The sequence below is a fragment of the Haemaphysalis longicornis genome, unplaced genomic scaffold, assembly GCF_048455015.1.
Source record: "Haemaphysalis longicornis isolate Haplotype H1 unplaced genomic scaffold, Haemaphysalis longicornis Haplotype H1 scaffold_9, whole genome shotgun sequence".
Taxonomy (NCBI): domain Eukaryota; kingdom Metazoa; phylum Arthropoda; class Arachnida; order Ixodida; family Ixodidae; genus Haemaphysalis; species Haemaphysalis longicornis.
In genome coordinates, this window is record NW_027526460.1 from 6581397 (window position 1) to 6592201 (window position 10805).

The 10805-nt window shown below is 46.4% G+C and overlaps 1 long non-coding RNA gene across 1 annotated transcript; it reads left to right on the forward strand.

Moving 5' to 3' along the window:
* Positions 1–8954, forward strand: LOC144152134 (uncharacterized). Its single transcript, XR_013319072.1, has 4 exons — positions 1–146; positions 3300–3573; positions 6570–6686; positions 8746–8954. It is a non-coding gene; the product is annotated as an uncharacterized LOC144152134 (long non-coding RNA).
* Positions 8955–10805: the final 1851 nt, after the last annotated feature.

Consider the following 10805-nt stretch of genomic DNA (forward strand, 5'->3'; position numbering starts at 1 on the left):
GAGTGGCTGCGGGCGTGATTTGATCAGTTTTTTTGCGAATTGAATTGTCAACGCACGCAGTACAATCAACCTCTCATGTTTAGCTAGGTTTTCGCAAAGTGAAAAGAAGGTTTACAGTGTGCAAACCAAGCTTCTGGGACCTCACAGTGAGCACAAATTTTTCTGTTACGGCTGCTCTATTGACCATTTGCGTTCCTTTTAAAATCTAACAGGTGCCTGCAACAGCGAGATGTGTTTGCATTCTTGCGTATAAGGTCGCTTACGAAACCTAAAGATGGCAATAAATGAAGTTGCGCTGTTGCAGATGTAGTAAAACATTTCCTTTTTATTTCTCGTTACGAATCAGCGCAACGCGTTCCCGGTAACTACTTTGTTTTGTAAACTGAACATCGCATCTGTCTTGGCATTTAATTCTTGATGATTGGTTTAAAAAATTGAAGGATAAAAGTTTTCTGTGCATTGTTTTTCGGGAGGGGGTGGGGGGGGCTCTGCCAACGTTGCAAAAGCAGCCAGAAGAGAACGCATGTAACGCGAAAAGCCAAACGTTGGTTATCAGTATTACTTACAATCAAAAGTACGCTGGGTGTCGTGTTCTGTAGCGGTGAAAAAGCAGTACTTCAACACGTATTTTCAAATCTGATTAACCCCCCTTTGGTCCGAGATTATCCAGGAATTGTGGCTCGCCCTTTTCAAAATTGTATTGAAAGCAAGCATTGCGGAAAAAAAAAAAAAAAAAAAACAAGCAAGGCATGGCACACACCCCTCACACATGTGGGCAACAACGTGCATTATATTACCCGTTTTCTCCTCTTTCTTTAAACTTAGGTCCACCTTAAAAGGTTAACACGTGACCATATTAGGCATTTGGTTATGCTGAGTGAGACACGTTTCTGGACAAGGTGATTAATGTCGGATTTGAAAATGATATATGAAAATGACACACGAAATGCCACGTGACAGACGCAAACTCACAACTGCTTAATTTTACCGAAAAATCACCCCTAAATACTTAAAGCATCCATAGAAACGTATTTTAAATAATACGTAAAATTAGCAACTCGATACAGTTGAATAAATGTGTATTCCTCCTCCTCAGTATAAGCAACGACTGTCCAAAAATGGTATTTATTTTAGAAAAGGCACGGGAAGGACATGATCACACAGGCGCTTGCTGGTGTAAAATACGTGTCCCGTAATGAATGGGCGATAGCACACGGGTCGTGTGCAGTGTAAATGTTTTTGTTTGTTTGTTCTTTCTATAAGGACACAGCGCAATTTTACAAGGGTGTGGAATTTGCACGCGTATGCACAGGTCTTGTCGCTTCTTACCCGTTTCGCGTACTAAACTTTTATCCGTTAAATAATCACCACGCCACCTTCAAAAAGCACCCTTCGACGTTACCGAAATGGCAGACGACTGCACTCAACAATAGGAAAAGTGCAATGTGTGGAAGCAATGTTTATAACATGTTTCACACTCAAGCGGTGACCGCGGCGAAGATGTTTCGTGGAATTAAACCAGCGCATTAACCCTCAACTGCCGCTGATTATTGCGTTTCTAGAGGAAATGCGCAAGCAGAGGTAACTATGTCATTGCTTACTGCCAAACGATCACACATATTGGTTGTTTTGTCGTGTGCAGCACGCGTCTTGCGCCGCACACAACGTGAAAAAGCAGACGACGCGAGAGCGCCATCCACACTAGGAGCGATTCGTCCCGCCGCCGCTAGGGGCCGACTGTGTTCGCGCTCGGGGCGAATAGGTAAACAGTTTCACGGCAAAACATTGTAAAATCTTTACAGTAAGAACAGTGAACAGTCATATAGAGCTTAAGCATTTTTTCCATCGGCCCATTTCCACGCACACGGGTCTAAAGCCCTGGGGCGTTTAACTAAATACCCCATATAAACATACATGACGCAAACGCATATTTGTATGGAGTATTAATTTAGCGTTCTGTGCTTTCTCTGCACCATTTGCTCTCAACTTTATTGTCAGTTTTGTTTTTTGCATTTCATTGAGTGTCGTTTTTAATTTAATTTTTGTTTTCTCTCCTATAGTTGGCTTCCCAATCTCTCACATCCACCTCAATACATTGTAATCACCCCAGAGCTGACCTCTCCAGTCTACATAAAAGAGCACTCTATCTCCATATGAACAATGTTCATTGCACATTGTGTTCAGAATTAGACTAACAGACATTGCGACCGTTGCGACCGTACGCCTCGCGGTCTTCGGGCCGCGATATGCGTGCCGTTCTCGTGAAGCTCGGCAACAGCGTCGGGAAATTGCCGTACTCGCTCGCCAACGTGCCCCGACAGCGTACGCGTCGACCGGGTGCTGGCGGAGTTGTGCTGGAAGAAAAGCAGGCAAGCGATGAGGACGAGGAGGTGTAGTTAAACAGATGAGAATTTACAAAGTGCAAGGGGGAGAAAATAGTATGCGAGGGCCGGAAACGGTGAGAGAGTTCGGGCCGCGTTAAACAGATGAGAATTTACAAAGTGCAAGGGGGAGAAAATAGTATGCAAGGGCAGGAAACGGTGAGAGAGTTCGGGCCGCGCGCCAGCGAGCGAGTACGGCAATTTACGTTGCCGAGCTTCACGAGTCCGGCACGAATATGACGATGCCCGTCTGAGAGTTCATAGAGGTATAGAATTCACATACGGGCAAATTGAAGGTGAAATGCGCGCATGTGGCCTCGCAGGGAGTTAGCATAGTCTCGGGGTAGTGGGGAAGATTTCACAACGCCTACGAGGCGCCTGCCGATTCCGTCAGAGTAGCTCTCGGGAAGTCTGGGGCTTGATATCAGAGGCATATGTATTGTTTAAATTATTGCAAAAATTGAGCGAATTCGCAAGTTCTCATTTTCGCGAAACCGCAGGCCATACAGAGACTAACAAGAAAGCTGTAAGCACTCACTCAACTCGATTTATATTGGAGAATTGAACGTGCAGATAGAAGTCAGACATTGAAATGGAGGAGCCTCAACTATCACACACCAGTTCCGATTGAAAGCAAGGGATACAGATGAGCTGCTAGCCTGCGTTCCATGCAAATTAGCTCAGCAGTGAGCTTTGCATATATCATGCATACCCCACTCACAGTACCTGCGGGTCTAATAAATATATTCTTACTGTGACCTAAATTTCACTTGGGGTGTTCCGGGAATGTTCTTATTAGTGCCTTGGAGGTTACTGTCTTTAAACGATTAAAAATCTACTTGATGTAAGTATTTGTGCTTTGTGTGTGCTCTTGTATTTCAACAAGTGTCAGCACACTCACAGATTATGCACCTGCAGGTGCTGCTGCTGGCTGTCCTGGGTCGGCTGCCTTCCAGTCCAGTTTCAAAGGCTTTGCCAGGGCCTCCCTTGGCCAACCGACACTGCACCTGCTGTACCCAAGTACTGCCTGGCCTTTCGTTGGTGCTCCGTACGCTTTGCCGCCAGGAATGGTCATTCCTTCATCCATCATCTGGCCGCTTGGACCCCCCGTTCAGAAGCCAGCGCATTTGCTCGACACATCGGTCCAGGCACTGCTGCCATATCAGTGCACCCACCGATTATGTGCTTTGAGGTTAGTTATTGCATTTTGTGGAACCTGCCATGATGTATACCTGTTAGCAGTGCTGTGGCCTCTGATTATTTGAAACATTTTCATGAAGCAGTGCTGTGCGTTTGGAGCGTGTCATTGCTTAGCAGAGATATTGAAGAGAATCTGGGGCCGATGACTAAAGGGCAAGAAGATAAATTGAACTGACTTTGAAGCAAGTATTCGTATGTAATCAAGCCAAGCAAACATTTAGGATCTTTCGATATGGTTTTGAACTTGCAATACAAACTGGTGTGGGACTACTTTCCATTTTAAGTAAGCTAACAATTTCATCTACTTCAGATCATACTGTTATTAATCATACTATACCGAAAAGTATATCCCGCAGTCTGTAGAATTCCGACAGCGCTTTTTTCGCAATCTCTCATGACAGGCACTATTCTCAATGATTGGAAGAGAGTCGAGGTAGCACCAACCTTTAAATCAGGAGACGGTACTTCACCATTAAATTTCCCTAACAAGCACCATATGCAAGGTCCGGGAGCATTTCATCCACTCTCAGGTCGCTAATTATTTATAAAATCACAATATATCACATTCGAATATCACCACGGTTTTCACAAGGGTTACTTGAAAACACAACTTTCAGGATTTGTTCACGATCTACATTGATCCATTGACGCAGGCTTACAAACTGCGGTAGTTTTTCTCGATTTTTCTAAAGCATTCAATCGCATTGCACACCACAGACTACTTCTCAAACTTCACACCCTAATGTCCTCACTTGAGCGAAAGATTTTCATTCTCAAATGCAGTTTACTTCTCCTAATAACTATATACTTCTTTTGCTCGTGCCACTTTGTTGTCCCCCCAGGCAGGTTGCTTGGTCCTGTCTATCTTCCATGTTGCATATCCTCCCATGTAGGTCTATTTGCAGATGATGTTGTAATTTATCACACAATTTCTTTCAACTACTACCGTTAATGCTTTCAATCTGATCTTAACACAATTAACTCCTGGTGCTGCAAATGGCTTATGTCGCTTATCTCTAAAACAAAGTGCATGACTTTAACGGTGGCAAGTCTCGAATTGTAAATACTTACTTCATTAACAACAGCCTGATTACCTCTTGAGACGAAGGTGTTTTGGTAGGCCGGTAGGGGAGGGGGGATTGCATGGTGGATTTCAAAAGGTAGATCGATTGGGAAAATAAGACGTGTGATTAATATTTTCATTTGCACTCCAAAACTCGCTTTATTTCATATGTTTAACCCACTGGCTAGGGTGGTGTGCTGTGGAGGTAAATGTCGGTTAGATACCGCTTGGTGTGGCCGCTTTTCAGATAGAGGCAACACGTAAAGACGCCTGTGTTTTGAGATTTCGGTGCGCACAAAAATACCCAGGTGGTCAAAATTAATGCGAAGCCTTCCCCTACAGTGCTCCCCATACCCCAAGTGTAGATTTGGCATGTTAAACCACCGTTTTTTTTCATGTTTTTGGAATATTACCTGCTGCTGTAGCAACATAAAGGTGAAATTATACATGTTTCCAAGAGCTAAATATAAAGTCCATATTGAAGTGCGTTTATGGGTCTATCTCATAGCAGTAGTGAAAGGTTATATACTCTGGTGCAGGTTAAGAACGGCAATGGCTCATGTAGTGTATGTAGTCCAGTGTTTGACAAAATGCCATGTAGGCAGGTAAAAGCATTATTGCAATGATGAAACGTGGGTCACTGACCAAGTCAAGAAAGGCATTTAACGGTTTGGTGCTTGTTCACGGTGAGCATGTGTCGTGGAAAACGAAGCTATAATTGGGCATTACGCTGCGCAATGAGATTGCATAGATATGGTGCAGATTGCCAGCCATTATGTTGATAATGTTGGGCGTCGTCTGAATGATGAGGGACTCGAGCAGTAATCGAGAAGATAGATTGGACTCAGTTGTCAGTAATTTCGCCTTGTTCCAGTCGACCACGTGTCCCGTCCTCTCACGGTGCTCTGCCAGTGCACTTGTTTTTGCATGGCCCTTGTTCACTTCGTTCCAGTACTGCGTTAATCTTCTGTGCAGATTGCCCGTTTCGCCAATGTACACTGATTTGCATCCACCGCACGGAATCTAATAAGCAACACCCGGAAGTTTGGAGCGTGAGAGGGGGTCTTTCACGCTGACAATGTCAGAACGCAGCTTGCTAGTGGGCACATGCACGATGTATGCACTGCGTTTCTTGAAAATGCGTGCGAGAGTTTCACTGATGTGTGGGAAGTAGGTAATTGCTGCACGTTTTGATGCAGTCCTTGTGGCTGCCTAAAACATTCAAAAAGAAGCGAAGAGGGCGACTAGCAGGAATCCGCATTGACATTAGCAGGCAGAAGCGTCCGCAAGGCCTGTGTCAAAATGTGCTGCAATTCTCGTCCTACACATCAATCAAGCTTTTGCACGCATTTTCAAGAAACACAGTGTGCACATTGTGCACGTGCCCACTAGCAAGCTACGTTCTCACATTGTCAGTGTGAAAGACCCCCTCTCACGCTTCAAGCTTCCAGGTGTTGTTTATTAGATTGCGTGCGCCGAATGCAAATCAGTGTACATTGGCGAAACAGGCAATCTGCACAGAAGATTAATGTAGCACCGGAACGAAGTGAACAAGGCCTTGCAAAAAGGAAGCCCAAACCAGCCCTGCCACCAGAGAAGGTCGCATCCCTGAAAGGTATTGCATGTGATATCTGGCATCAGAACTCATAGCTAACTCATAATTTAGCAAAAGCAAGCATCCCCTAATATGAAACTTCTGGCACAATAAATGGTCTCACATTGTGTCTGAATGCCAGTCATGAATAATGGCTTGCTGCGGGCCCAGCATGTGTTAGCTTACAAGAAAAAAAGCTGCAGGGTATTAGTTTATTCCCCAAAGTGTTGCTTTTTACTGGCAACCTGTTTGGCAATATTTGTTACCCTTTTACCACATTGTCTTTTGTTCACAAGGTCATTGAACCCTTAATTATTCTCTCTATCTACAGCTCCTTTTCAGATCTATGTGGCCAGGACTGCGTCTGCGGAGCCCTCTGAAGCCAGGCTAAAGGTGGTGCGAAAGCACCTTTCGCAAAAGCACGGCGACATGCAGCGCAAAGAAATGAGTGAGCAGCACAAAATGAACTTCTATATTTTTATTTTGCTAAAAGGCCTACATGTTTGCCAAATTTGTAAACCAGTTCCGCACCTCACAGCATGTATGCTAAGTCAATCTCGTCATCGGACCTATAGCTTCACCAACAGGCTGCATTCAGACCAACAGACTGTGTTCAGACCAACAGACTGCCATCAGGCCAGCAGGCTGCCATCAGACCAACAGACCGATATGCCGAATTTTCGGATTGGCTGTCGGTCCAACAGCCTGAATGTCTGTTGGGATTTCTCTTGGGGGAACGAACCTTAGGGGGTTGTGGATAGACAAGCAAGTTGGCTAAGGCGGTGGTCTTTGAGGGGCTGGGGGATCGTGTTAACGGTGCCAGTTGAGAGTAAGCGTATTGTAGAAGGGTTGGCTGGAAGGCGAAGTGTTGCTCTGTATACCCTGCGCTGTAAAGCTTGATTGATTGTATCGCTTAACGCGCCGACGCAACGCAGGCGACGAGGCGCGTTTTTTAGTTGCGGAGCACCTTAGGACCTCACAATGTCCGTCCACGTCCGTGCGCATAACATTTAAAATCGCAGAAAATCACACAGGCACCGGCAGGATTCGAGCCTGTGTTTGGTAGACCAGACAGAGGTAGTGTCAGTTGTCTTACCCATTGGGCTACGACCGTGAGTTAGTACCCGAGAGCCAAACGGCTTACTCCCTCGCCTGTAAGGGTGCGGAGTACCTTAGGACCTCCCAATGTCCGTCCGCGTCAATCCGTGCGGACACCACCATTAAGCAAAAGTCTGTGCGGAAACTATCTGAAAGGGTACAAGAGCACTCCAAAACACTCGAAAACAGGCACTAACGTAATCTAGCAACGAGATTGGATTGGATTGGATTGGAAAACATTTATTGAGCATAAAAGTGGGTGGCTTTCTCAGTCCAGATAGCCGCGAGCTAGCGCAGCTGCTTGGGCGCGAGTGATGAGGCGTTCTTGGTCCTCGCACCGTGAGCTGGCCAGCTCGCGGGTTTGGCGCGTAGGGGCATTCCCACACCAGGCGGTAGGTAGTGTTTGGGACGGAGCAAGGAGGGCAGTTGTAGGGGTAAGTGGAGGGAGAGATGTAGTGGAGTATCGTGGTGTTGTAGAATGTGTTGTTCTGCAGTCGACACCAAATGCGAGCCGCCTGTGTGCTGAGGGATGGGTGAGGAGGAGGGTATTGAAGCCGCAGTTGGTGATAATGATACAAGATTTCAGTGTATCGGGGAGAGACCGGGGGATAGATGGAGGGTTCGGAAAGGTCGTCTTCCGTCGACGAAAACGCCCGGAATGTAAGAGCGCGGACAGCGGCGTGTGCCGCCTCGTTTCCCTCGAGGGAAGAATGGCCTGGTGTTCATACGAGAAAACGCGCAAAAGCACCGGTGTAGTCAGGTTGTGATCAAGTTGTAATACACAGTGACTGCATCGAACTACGCTAAATGGCGCTACGTGGCGCTACGCGGAAACACGAGATGGTGCCGCGGTGCACCGCGTATGTAAGCAGGTTCTGAAAATCCCATACCCTCTTTCCGCCATGGACGGAAACGAACGTAAGACGCGTCACGCTGCTGCTAATGTCTACGAAGACAACGAGCTTCCCCGAATACGAAACCGCGGCAAGCGGAGGCAAAGTGACTAAAATTGAATGACGGTCGGGGCGCAAATCGGATTTCACTCAGGGTGCAACTTGGATGTCACGGTCCCCGTACTCCACACCCTCGCCATTATCCACGGAGTTGAGATACTGCCATTTTTTTTAACGTACGCCGAAATTTTGTACACATGGGTGTTTTTGCTTTTCGCCTCCATCAGAAAAGCGGCCGCCGCGGCCGGGAATCGAAGCCGCGACCTCGTAGAAGCATGACTGAAAGTCTATAAAACTAATTCCGTGTAATCTGTGGTGCCTAAGGATGCTTATCGGCCTGCTCCCTTCCCTGCTATGGAGCTGTAATAAACCGGGTCGCCAGCCCGCAGCTGCTTCCGTTCCTGACTGCTGCATATGTGTAACTGTGGCTTTTTCGTCTTGTTCTTTGTTTTTCAGATGTTGCATTCACTTGGCTTCAGCGCGCTGGCCTTGTTCGACAAGTCAGGACACCTCTTGGAAGTTCCAAACCCGAAACGCGTCCAAGCCTGCCCGTGTTCTGTACAAGCTTGCAATCCTTCACGCCGCCAAAACATGACGTCGTAGCATCTCGCCATGTCGCTCATACTCCTTGCTTCAATTGCGAAAATAAAAGAGTTTTCTAAATATTTGCTGCCTCTATCAAGGCTCCTGAGCTCGCTGGCTGCGCCAGCTTGAGCACAGTGGCGTGCATGTACAGAATTGAAAAGAAAGAATTAAAAATATGAATATAAAAGGGAATTTGGATGGGAAACTACGTTTTAGAACAAACCCTCACTCACTAAGATCTCTGAATACGAATAAATACGATCACATGAAAACTCACGTCGAAGAGAAAACTTACACACGTGATGTGAACGTTTCCCTCAAAAGGTCTAACATTACGCTGCACGCGATGGAGCAAATTTTGACTTTCCTTGGCCAACCTCTCCAATAAACATATTTCTCTCTCTCTTTCTCTCTCGGGTGCAAGGACTGACACCCTTCTGCGGGGCTTATACTTCCACAGTTCCAGTGAAAAGTTTAACTAAAGAATGCTTGAAAAGACCCCCTTTAACAGCAAAAGATTTGCCCGATAACATGAAAGTTCTCACCCTTCGAGCCGAAGTATTCTGCACTATGGTCAAAACACGGCAAGTTTGCTGAAAGGTCCGCGGATTTCTAAATTACTGTCTCCGTTAATTAATTACGCGAAACTCCGTAATGCGTGGCTAATTACAGCTTCGCAGGCTTGTGGATGTGAAGGGGCGTATATTTTGAGCATCCCGAACATCTTTGGCCTGAACGGGCGTTGTCTAACCATTCTGAAGGCACCAAAAGGCGCAAGAAAGGCGCTAAGAGGCACGATTTGCGTCGCCGTTATCAAGAAAATCTTTTGCTGATAAGGGGGGTCTTTTCAGCGAAACTTTTTTCCCTCAAAGGGGGTAGGTATAGCCCTGCAAAAGAGAGTCAGCACGTACACCCTCAAGGGAGTCAAAGTTTACACCTTTTCGCACAGCCTAATGTTACACCATGGTTACACCTTTGAGTGAAAAGTTTTGCTAAAGAATGCTTGAAAATACCCCCCTTATCAGCAAAAGATTTTCCTGATAACGGCGATGCAAATCGTGCCTCTTGGCGCCTTCCTTGCCCTTTTTGGCGCCGTCGGAATGGTTAGAAAGCGCCCGTTGAGGCAAAGACTGCATGCGGGCTTAGTTGAGACCCACGTATTTCGGCAAGGGTTTGCAACCAGAGCGGACTGACAGATCCGCACCCGGTCCCGAGCCAGAGCCCGCGGCGCGAGCACGCAGGGGTTTGTAACCAGAGCGGAATGAAACTGGCGACCACCTGCAACCGCTTTTTTAGTGGGGAGGGCATTCCTGGTCTGGCAACCATGGTAGCCCCGCAAAAAAATTGGCGGGAAAATTTGAGGGTACGTCAGCCGAAATGCTACGCGTATTTCGTCCCCATTAGTACACCCGTGGCTAGTAGCGCTAGTTCTGAAGCTTTCAGCCTTAGCTTGACCAGGCAAATTACTCATGTGTTTAGTTCCACACACATTAGGGAACATTATTAGTGCCATTTAATGGCGGAGTCTGTCCGTGAGAGGGCGTTTCTCTGCGCCAATGATGTGTGGAGGTTAGATGGCGGTATACAGTGGCCGGCAGATTTCGTCGTCTTGTCAGAGATTGAGCCCCGCGCATAAGCCGCAAGCCTGATTCAGTACGTTTTCAGCAATTTTTTTCACTTTTGTTCCTTTCTCTTTCATTTCTTTTACTTGGTCTGTTATCGCATTACTGTTTCTTTACTTAATTCAGTACATGTATTTCTATCGTCGAATAGGACTCCTCTGGTTTGAAGCTAAAATATGGCCGTATGTGAACATTATTTGTTTGCCGCTATGCTTTCGGTGCCTCTGATTAGTGCTGAACGCTTTGGTGAGTGGAGCAAGGGAGGACAACAACCGTGAATCATTTTATGCATTTTTATTGACCACGAAG